The sequence below is a fragment of the Arachis ipaensis genome, chromosome B08 (assembly GCF_000816755.2).
Source record: "Arachis ipaensis cultivar K30076 chromosome B08, Araip1.1, whole genome shotgun sequence".
Lineage (NCBI taxonomy): Eukaryota > Viridiplantae > Streptophyta > Magnoliopsida > Fabales > Fabaceae > Arachis > Arachis ipaensis.
Window position 1 is genome coordinate 27,184,137 of NC_029792.2, and position 11,210 is coordinate 27,195,346.

The following is an 11,210-nucleotide window of genomic DNA, read 5'->3' on the forward strand; positions in this document are numbered from 1 at the left end:
AATAAGCAATTTAAAGGCCAAAGAAGCATGTTTTCAATCATAGCACAAAATCAGGAAGGAAAACGTAAAACATGCGAATAGTATGAATAAATGGGTAAAGAGTTGATAAAAACCACTCAATTAAGCACAAGATAAACCATAAAATAGTGGTTTATCAACCTCCCCACACTTAAACAATAGCATGTCCTCATGCTAAGCTCAAGAGAAACTATAAAGTTGAAGAGGAATGGCAGGATGTATGAAATGCAACCTATCTATATGAATGCAACTACATGCAAAAATGTTTCTACCTACTTGGTTTAAAAGTAAATAAAATTTCCATGACAAACATAAATCAGATTTCACTAATTCAAATCATACAATAAAAAGTAAATAAACTTGTAAGAAGATAGCTCATAAAATCAGGGAACATAGAATTAAGCACTGAACCCTTACTGGTAGTGTATATCACTCTAGTCTCTCAAGTGTATAGGGTTAATCACTCTACTCTTCTCTTAGTCATGCTTTCTAAACCTTGTTCTTCATCTAACCAATCAACAAAAATTTAATGTACCAATGCAAACATCATGAGGTCTTTTCAAGGTTAATGGGGCTAAGGTAAAGGTGAGGAGGTATATATGGCTAAGTGAGCTAGTAAAGTGAATCCTTGATTAGTCTAAGATCTCACCTAACATATACATACTTTATACAATTTTAAAATACTTTACCTAACTACCCAAAATTTTCCCACTTTTGTATTACATGCTCATGTATCAAACTTATTTTCGAATTTTGTCCCATGTGCATTGATTCTTTTTATTTTGCATTTGGGGTAATATATTTTTTCATTTTTCTTTTGTTCTTTCTTTTTTTTTTCTTGTATCCCCTTATTTAATTACTTAATATATTTTTCTTCAATGCACATGGTAATTTAATTATTTTAATTTCACATGAGCATGCTTCCCTAATTTTCAAATAACTTATTCAATTTAATTCCCTACTTTTTCATATCATCCCATGTTCCCATAAAATTTTCCACACTTAAATTTTACACAATATCTATCTTAAGCTAACCAAGGATTCAACTTGGGATTCTTATTTTGTTTTTCTGCTTAAGGCTAGTAATGTGGTTATAAATCAGAAGGGATTTAAAAGTTCAAGGGGGCTAACAAGGGTGATGTAAAAGGTAGGCTAATTTTGGGATAAGTGAGCTAAAATCAAACAATGGCCTCAATCATATGCAAGCATATAAATACACTAAATATTAGACATATAGAATGGAACAAAGCTAAGATTACAATTATAGAGAAGAAAACACACAAGAATAAAAATATTCTGGTTAAATAGTGTAACCATAAGCTCAAAATCTCACAGGTTGTGTGTTCTTTAGCTCAAAAACCATGTTCTAAATACAACTTCAAACAAGTTTTAACACATAAAATTTTTTTTCAATTTAAATTAGTGAAATTTTTCAAAGATAGGGTCTTAAAAGAATTTTATTACTTTAACCAAGTAGTAACTAAATGCATAAAATCAAACAAATATGCAAATGTAATAACTAATCTAACAAAGAAAATTTAAACATTGGTGTTGAAACAGAAAGGTACTAACCCATGGAGATCGGTATCGACCTCCCCACACTTAAAGATTGCACCGTCCTCGGTGCATGCTGAGATGTGCAGGTGGACGGGTTGTTCCAACTAACGCTCTTCTTCAAGGATTGTGCAGATGGACTTGTCTTGTCTCCCCATGTAAACGTTTTTCGCTTCCCTTCCGGGTGGCTATCCTGAAAGAAGAGAGAAAAGAAAAAGTAACCCAAAAATAAAGATAGAAAATAAATTAAGTAGGGGTGGGTTAATGCCAAAATGATAAGGGTCTCATTTACATGGAAGCTTCAACATGTAAGTGAGAAAACGATAGAAGCCATGGCATACCAGTGGTGCAGAATATGCAACAATGGGGAAGAGATTGGGGAAGAAAAGATAATATAAATTAAAAGTCAATACAAAAGTAATACAGGTATAAAAGATTGGCATTGATTTAAATAATATTACCTAACCAGAATAAAACAAGTCATAAGCACCAAGATAATACCAGAAAAGAAATAACAGTTGAATAAGAACATTTGAACACCAATGGTAAAATAATAAAAATATGCAATGAATGAAAGTATGCAAATAAATAAAATAAAATAAAATGAGAGGAAAAAAGGATGAGAAGAAGAAAAAGAAAGTGAGAAAGGAGAGAGAAGGAAGAAATTAGGATTAGAAAAGAAAAGATAAGAAAATTGGCACCAATCTGGATAGGTTGTGCGACGCTGGCAACGCGGTCGCGTAGATGACGCAGTCGCGTGGTGCGCGATAAGGTTGGGTGACACGGACGCGTGGGGCACGCGATCGCGTGACTCAATTTGTGCTGGTGGCGCGAGTGCAGCCTCGCGGTCGTACAACTCTCTGTTCAAAACTCAGTATTGCCAAAATCCAGGGTGACGCGGTCGCGTGGTCGACGCGATCGCGCGGGTGGCCTTATTTCCAATATGACGCGGACGCGTGGGTGACGCGTTCGAGTGGCAGGGCTTGTGCTACTAGCACGGGTCCAGCCCAATTCCAGCTCAACTTTCGGCCGTACACCCTTTTTACGCCGATTTCAGGTCACGCGGCCGCGTGGGTGACGCGGTCGCGTGGGAGACCATTATTCCCATATGACGCGGTCGCGTGGGGTGATTTGTGCCATTGGCACGCTTCCAGTGCTGCTCCTGCGAAACTCTCTGTTTATATTAATATTGTCTTCCATCTCCTTGCGACGCGGACGCGTCGCTGATGCGGTCGCGTCACGTGCTCGCTTTTTTTTTTTAATCTGAAAAGATGCAGAATGCAGTGTTAATATGAATGTGATGCAAAACTCCAGATTCAATATAATAAAATAAAATAAAACTCGAAAATAAATAAAACTAAATAAAAATGAAAAATGAACGATCATACCATGGTGGGTTGTCTCCCACCTAGCACTTTTAGTTAAATTCCTTAAGTTGGACATTTGGTGAGCTCCCTGTTATGGTGGCTTATGCTTGTATTCATCCAGGAATATCCACCAATGTTTGTATCTCCAGTAACCTCCGAGGTCCCAAACTAGGCGCAGAAAGCCTTCAAGTAAGTTAAAGCAAGTGACAAGGCCCCAAGAGTGTTGATTACCGGAATGAATTTCGGGGTCCCAAATCTTGCTTTTGCACCCGTCTTCAAGTTGATTATCATGATTCCATCCGGGTGATTCAGCTTTAGAATTCTCACTAAAGCGTCCAAACAACTTCCTAGACCCATTCAATTGAGCTTTACACCAACCTTTGCATTTAAACTTAAAGCTTCCAACCATGATGAACCTTGCAGGACAATTCTTACCATTGGCCATCTTCCTCTTACTCTTAATGCCACAAAGAGCTCTAAGTTGACCATCTGTCTCCAGTAGCCCATATTCAAGTGGGATTAGAAAGCTAAGGGATATGAATTTTACCCACTTGAATGTTGTGAAGGATGATGGCAACTTAGGGGGGAGGGGTTTCCAACAACTTTGGCAAGGTAATTTCAAGCTCCACTCCCTTGTGCTCTTCTTTGACATCTTCTACCTCTTGATCAACCTCTACAAAATCTTCAACCATGATCTGCCTTGGAGGTTGTACGCTCTTCTTAACATCAACATCAAACACTGTGGAAGGAGGCTCTGTGACTGGACTTTCCAATGGAGGTACAGCATCTCTTAAGTCTGCAACCACTTCTTCCTTTTTAATAATTGCTGCTTTGTCCAATTGTTTAAGTATAAAATCGTACTCATCCTCGATGTTTTTCTTTCCTTTGAAATTTGAAATTTTGAAATTTGAATTTTGACATTTGAATTTTTGAAATTTGAATTTTGAAATTTGGATTTTTAAATTTTTGAAATTTGAAATTTTTTGAAATTTGAAATTTGATTTTTGAAATAAGATAAGATAAGATAAAAATTTTAAAAATAAAAATCTAAAATTTTTTTTCGAAAAAATTAATTAAAAATATTTTTGAATTTAATGAGGGAAGAGAAAAACAATAAAATGACACCAAATTTCAAATTTTTAGATCAAAACGAAGAAAACAACTAAGGACAGCTTGAAGGTCAAGATGAACGTGAAGAACAACTTGAAGATCAAGATGAACACTAAGAACAAATTTTTGAAAAAAAAAATTTTTAATAACTAAATAAAAACAAATAACCTCTTAATTTATGGAAAAGCAAAAATAAAAACAAATAAACAAGCAAATATAAAAAAAAAATTTACAATAACCAATAATAAGGCACACGTTTGCAATTCCCGGCAACGGCGCCATTTTGACGTCGGGATTTTTGCCAGTAAAGAAGTTCATAAAAACAGTCGCGTTGTAGATATAGTCTCTAAACCGACAGAAATTCCTTCGTACAAACGTTTTGGTTGTCACAAGTAACAAACCCCTTTGAAATTGATAAACGAGTATTCAAATCTCGGGTCGTCTTCTCAAGGAATTGCAGGGAAGTATGTTCTTATTATTGGTTATAAAGATTGTAAATTGGGGGTTTTGGAAGTAAGGTGGGAATATGTTATATGACAAGTAAAATAAAATAATAATAATAAAATATCTTGGCAAGGTATAAGAAATTGGAAGTCCAGACCAAGTTATCCTTATCAATGATAATGAAAATTGAATCTTAATTCCACTTAGTCAACCTTTACTAAAGTAAAGGAAAGTCAAGGGATTAATTAGTTTGATCTTCGAATCCTATTTATTTCCTAAGAAAAGATTGGGATTATTGAAGTTCAACTCAATTGGCAAGATAACAATTAACAATTATGCTGTTGAATTGAATAACTCCTGAGTTACTGATTTCTCAACCAAAACCAAAAGGAAAAGAGTAAACCTACTGGAATAAAAATGTCTTCAGATGGGAAGCAGTAATCATGTAAATAAAAGAAAGCAATCATGAATTGAAATACCTCAAATAACATTAAAATTATAAATTATATGTAACATGGAAGAGTTCATAAATTATATAAAAATAAAGAACCTGGGATTGAGAGTCACTCCTAAAACTAAGAGAAGTCCTAAATCCTAAGAGAGAGAGGGGAGAGGAACCTCTCTCAAAACTAATCTAAATCATGGAAAGTAAAAAAAATGCGAGCTCCCTCTGAATGGATGCATTCCCCCACTTTATAGCCTCCAATCTGTACTTTCTGGGCTGAAAACTGGGTCAGAAACAGCCCAGAAATCGCCCCCTGCATATTCTGGTACGTTCAGGTCGCAGACAAGTGACGCGGAGGCGTCGTCCACGCGGCCGCGCGGATTGAAGTTCGCAGATGCGACGCGTCCGCGTGGATCACGCGTTCACGTCGCCTAGCGTCAAAGAAACTATGGCATATTATATATCAAATCGAAGCCCCAGACGTTAGCTTTCCAACGCAACTGGAATCGCGTCGTTTGGATCTCTGTAGCTAAAGTTATAGCCATTTGAGTGTGAAGAGGTCAGGCTGGACAGCTTAGCAGTTTCTCCAACTTCTTGCATTCCTTCCACTTTTGCATGCTTCCTTTCCATCCTCTGAGCCATTCCTGCCCTGTAATCTCTGAAAACACTTAACACACATATCAAAGCATCTAATGGTAACAAGAGAGGATTAATAATAAGCAAATATAAAATCAAAGAAGCATGTTTTCAATCATAGCACAAAACCAGGAAGGAAAATGTAAAACATGCAAATAGTATGAATAAGTGGGTAAAGAGTTGATAAAAACCACTCAATTGAGTACAAGATAAACCATAAAATAGTGGTTTATCAATCATCACAGAATTTTTCAAAATCTTGATTTTCAAATTCTTTTCTGTGATCACTTCTTAAGTGGACAATTTTCAAATCCTTTTTATTTTGAATTCTTTTACAAAGGGTTGAAAAAGCATGGAAAGCATCATTCTTATGAGCTAGGAAGAGTACCCAATCGAATCTAGAGTAGTCATCCACCACTACCAAACCATAATATTTACCTCCTAAACTTTGAGTTCTTGTTGGACCAAAAAGATCAATATGTAACATTTCTAATGGCCTCTTGGTGGAAATTCCATCTTTAGGTTTAAAAGAGGATTTTACTTTTTTTCCTAGTTGACAAGCATCACAAGTAATATCCTTATCAAATTTAATGTTCGAAATTCCTTTCACCAAGTTCTTTTTAACAAGTTTAGAAATTTGGTACATGTTTGCATGACCTAATTTCTTATGCCATAGCCATTTTTCATATTCAAGTGAAGTAAAGCATGTTACTTTTTGATCTTTTAAATCCTCAAGAGTCAATCCATACACATTGTTACATCTTTTGACTTCAAACAATATTTCACCAGATTTTTCACAAATAACTAAGCAATTTAATTTTCTAAAAATAACTTCAGACCCAAGATCACATAATTGGCTAATGCTTAGTAAATTGTGTTTCAAACCATCGACAAGAAGAACATCATTTATAAAAGAAGAGAAACTTTTACCAACTTTTTCAATGGCCACTATTTTTCCTTTTCCGTTATCACCGAAAGTGACAAACCCTCCATCATATTCATCAAGCTTAATGAAGAAGGTTGCCTTTCCGGTCATGTGCCTAGAACATCCAATATCCATATACCACATATTGTCCTTTCGCTTGGATGCTAGGCAAACCTACAAAATAAGCTCAAGTGACCTTAGGTATCCAAATCTTTTTGGATCTTTTCACGTTAAACCATCTTCTTTGTCCCAATCTATTGTAATCAAAAACAATTTTACAAGCTTTGTTTCCAATCATTCTTTCACCAAAGAAACATTGAATAGGAAAGTGGCCATTCCGGTTGCATAATCTACAAAATCTATGATCAGCTGTTTTTACAAAGCTTGTTGGGTTTTGAAACCTTACATCATTTGAAGATGATGCTATGTTTGCAAAATAAGGTTTTTCAACAGATTTTGTAGCTTTATGAAATCCCAACCCAGCTTTGTCATAAAGAGGTTTTTGACTAGCCAATAGTTGATTTAGATTTTCTGAATTTTGAGCAAATGTGGCTAAGTCCTCTTTAAGTCTTTTTACCTCTTTGAGCAGCTTCTCATTTTGTTCAAAATAGTTAAGATATGCAACCACAGAATGTTGTTTTTCACACCCTTTTATTTCTACTTTCAACCGCTTATTTTTTTCAACAAGATCAACAGCGGTTTCAGCTTCTCTCAATTTTTCTTTCAGAAAACCATTTTCAGCTTTAAGAATTTCAATTTGAGACTTAAGATTTTTGTTTTCAAGCAAGAAGCATCTAATTTTTTTAGAAATATGATCAATCATGAGATGAACATCTTCAGTGTCAGGGTTATGAAATACTACCTGCTCAACATGATCAGCCATAAGGCAAGTTTGAGACTTGGTTTCTGATTCTTCTTCTTCATCAGAATCGTTCTCCAAGTCTTCCCATGAGGCCATCAGTCCTTTCTTCTTTCCCTTCTTTAGCTGGTCCTCCTTCTTCAGTTTGTGGCAATCGGATTTGAAATGCCAGCCTCTTTGCAGTTGTAGCATATCACTTTACTGGAATCTTTCCTTGGTTTCCTTGAGCCGCTTTCTTTGCTCCTTTCCTTTAACTTCACCATTTTCCTGAATTTTTTTGCAAACAAAACAAATTCATTTTCAGAAGAATAATCACTAGATTCATTATCTAGGGGGTCAGTAACAGATTTGAGAGCTATTCCTTTTATTTTAGTATCTTTTTTCAAATATGTATTTTTAAACGCAAGTAAATTTCCTCTCAAATCATCATAAGTCATGGAATCAAGACCACTACTCTCAGATATCACTATAGCCTTAGTTTCCCACTCTTTTTTGAGACTTCTCAAAATTCTCCTCACAAGCACAGATTCAGGATACGTGATCCCCATAGCATCCAAGCCATTGATGATGATGATGTTGAATCTTTTGAATAGATCATCAATTGATTCTCCTTCTTTCATTGTGAACATTTCATACTCTCTGTTTAGCATGTCAATTATGGTGTTCTTCACTAGGGTTGTGCCTTCATGAGTAACTTGTAATTTATCCCAGATTTCCTTTGCTGTTGTGCATCTTGATATCCGTCGGTATTCCTCGAAGCTGATTGCACAGTTGAGCAAGTTGATAGCCTTGGCATTGAGCTCCACCTTCTTTCTGTCTTCTTCGGTCCAGCTGGCTTCACCTTTGAGAGAGACCACACCATCAGCCCCTGTGGTGGTTGGGAATTGGGGACCTTCTAGGATTATCTTCCAGAGTCTGTAATCTACTGATTGGACAAAAATATTCATTCTTTCCTTCCAATGCGTGTAGTTCTTTCCATTGAAGAGAGGATGTCTGTTGCTTGACTACCCTTCTGTCAGAGTGTAGGCCACCAGGTTTGAGCCAATGTTTTCTGCCAGCAGGATCTTTTCTCCAAGCTGCAAAGCTTGATCTCTTTGAGACCAAGCTCTGATACCAATTGATGGTTATCAGTGGCTAAGAGAAGGGGGGTTGAATCTTAGCCCCTTTTTGCTGAGTAATTCTTGCTGCCATTTTAAAATGCTTTAGGAGATATTTCTGCTTTTTGTCTCGTCACTAGTCAAGAGACTTTTTCTTTTTGTCTCGTAACCAGTGAGGAGATATTTTTCAATTTTGTCTCCTACGAAAAGAATCAGAAATTGAGTAGAATAGAAAGAGAGAATCACACCCAGAAGTATCCTGGTTCAGCTGCTAAGTGTAGTGCAGCCTACATCCAGTCTCCATCATAACAATGATGGAATTTCACTATAATCAAATAGATTACAGACTCCAATTCTCTCTAGGAACTACCCTTCCTATCCGGGACAAGTCCAGAATCTATCCCTAATCTTGAACTTGACTTGGTTACCTACCAAGCTTTCAACTGCTAAGTGCTAACCCAACTTGCAAGGGAATTCCCACAGAATCATGATACACAACACAGATGTACAAAGGACCTCTAAGATATCTATGGTTTTTTCTTTTAATTTTGTATCCTCTTCCTTTTTTCGCTCACAGGATTTTTCTTACAAACCTCACACTGTTTACCTTTTTTACCATGAGACTCAAGATAGACAAAACTAAACAGAAAAATACAACATAAAACACATTGAAGGAGAAGAACTTTTGTTAGCTTGGGTAGCTATGAGAACTCTGTGCTTTTCACTCTTTTCTCCTTGTCTCAAGCCTTGGCTGTTCACCCTTATTATAGAAGGGGAACAGAGAGACGATTCGGACAGAGAGACGAGAGAGGGAACCGAATGCAAAACCCAACATGCAATTACCTCTACCTCATCCCACTCTTCAAGCTTCATCAATCTGAGCCTTCCATCTTGACTTGGTCCCCAAGAAGGATTTCTGACTCTTGATGAACGCTTGATCCTTGACAGCTCCTCTTGCTCTATCTTCTGCTTCTTTTCCACGTAGCTACAGTAGCTACCTCCTGTGATGGATGAACAAAAGTAGAGACGAGCCATACCCTAGGGATCTTCTGCTCTGACCGAATTGGATCTTCCACCATTTTTAGGCATGGTGATCCTGAGATTTCTTCACCACGTCTTACCATAAGTGGCAAAAATCTCAGCCACACCATACTGTAGATTTTCTTTTTGCTAAGGGCATCATCACCTTAGCCCTTTTTCTTTCTTCTAGCTTTTTCTTCCTTCATTTGATAGCTTGTTCTTCCTTCCATCTTCTTCTGATGGATGTGACCGAAACAATAAGAGAGAAGAGAGAGAAAAGAGAAAAATATTCAAATGAAATAAAGGAAAATATTAAAATTAATTACATTCAATTAAAAACACACTTCCCTTTTCCATGCCTTGTAACGTGTAGAAGTTAAATGCCATCAAATCAATTGCATTTTCTCTCTCATGTTACCAATGTCTGCATTAAATCCATTTAATCAAATTTTGAATTCTATCAAATGAAGGGTGTGGTATCCGTGGAAGCATGTAGCCTTTGCTTTCTCTTTTTTTCAATTTTGGACCAACCTTTTGTTGGTCTTGTAATCAAGGATTAATTGGACTTGCACAATACTTTCTGGCCCAACTAAAATAATTCAGTCACAATGTCTTAGAACATTTTTATACCAAAGGCTGAATTTTTTCAACATATTGGGCTTGTTTAATTTTCAACCCAAACACAAAATCTGCACAGCAAAATTATTAATCAACAAATATAAATTAAGATTTAATTTAATAATTTTTATTGTTTTCAAACTCATCAAATTTGATTTCTCAACTCATCACTCAAATTTTTTATTTTAAATTTTAATTAATTTAATTTAATCTTTTCAAATTTTAAATTCAAAAATAATAATTAAAATCACTAACCATAAGTGGGGCATGAAGAAGAGAAGATAATAAAAGGCACAAGTACATAACACTTTAAAATGAATCAAAATTAAAAGAAAGTTTATTCTACCCCAAATTAAAAAAAAAGTAAAGACGGAAAGAACGAAGAATACACATACTAGATAAGAAAGATCCATAACTGGATGTGTAGCATGATGTGGCGGCAAGTCTTTCCAGTGGTATCAGTGCATCTTGTGGTGGACTGGATTTTGCTTCACCTATTTTTGTCATGTGATCTTGGCAAGAGCAAAAATAAAATAAAAGAGTGAATTGAAACTAATTCAAGAAAAAAAGAGGATAGAATTAGAATCGTTAATGAAAAAAGAAAATTGAACCAAATTAAAAGAGAGCACTTTTTAATAACATTAATCTGAACCAAGAAGTTTGAACAAATTTAAGAATGAGAACCAGTGTTAGAGGGAGGAGGGAGCATATCAATGATAGACCCATCAAGGAAAAGGACGTAACAACTGGAATTGACGAGGGAAGCTACATGGCGGCAAAGATTCGCAGAAGTGTGATTCGTACCTTTGCTCCCATTTGCGTTCGCGGAAAAAAGATGAAAATTCGCAAAGATGAATGTCTTTAATATATAAATCCAACAAATTAATTTGCAGCGGTTCACATCTAAATCGTCGCTATTTTGATCATCAGCTTAGAACCATAGTTATCAGAATCGAACCAATAATTGATCCGGTCATACAATCAGGTTACTGGGTTATTGGTTCAACCGATGAGTCACTAATTTATTTGGTTGATCTAGTCATAATTAAATAAAATATAAAATTATAAAAATAAAATTAAAATTAAAAGTTAAATGCTGTTTTCAAAAGTATATTAA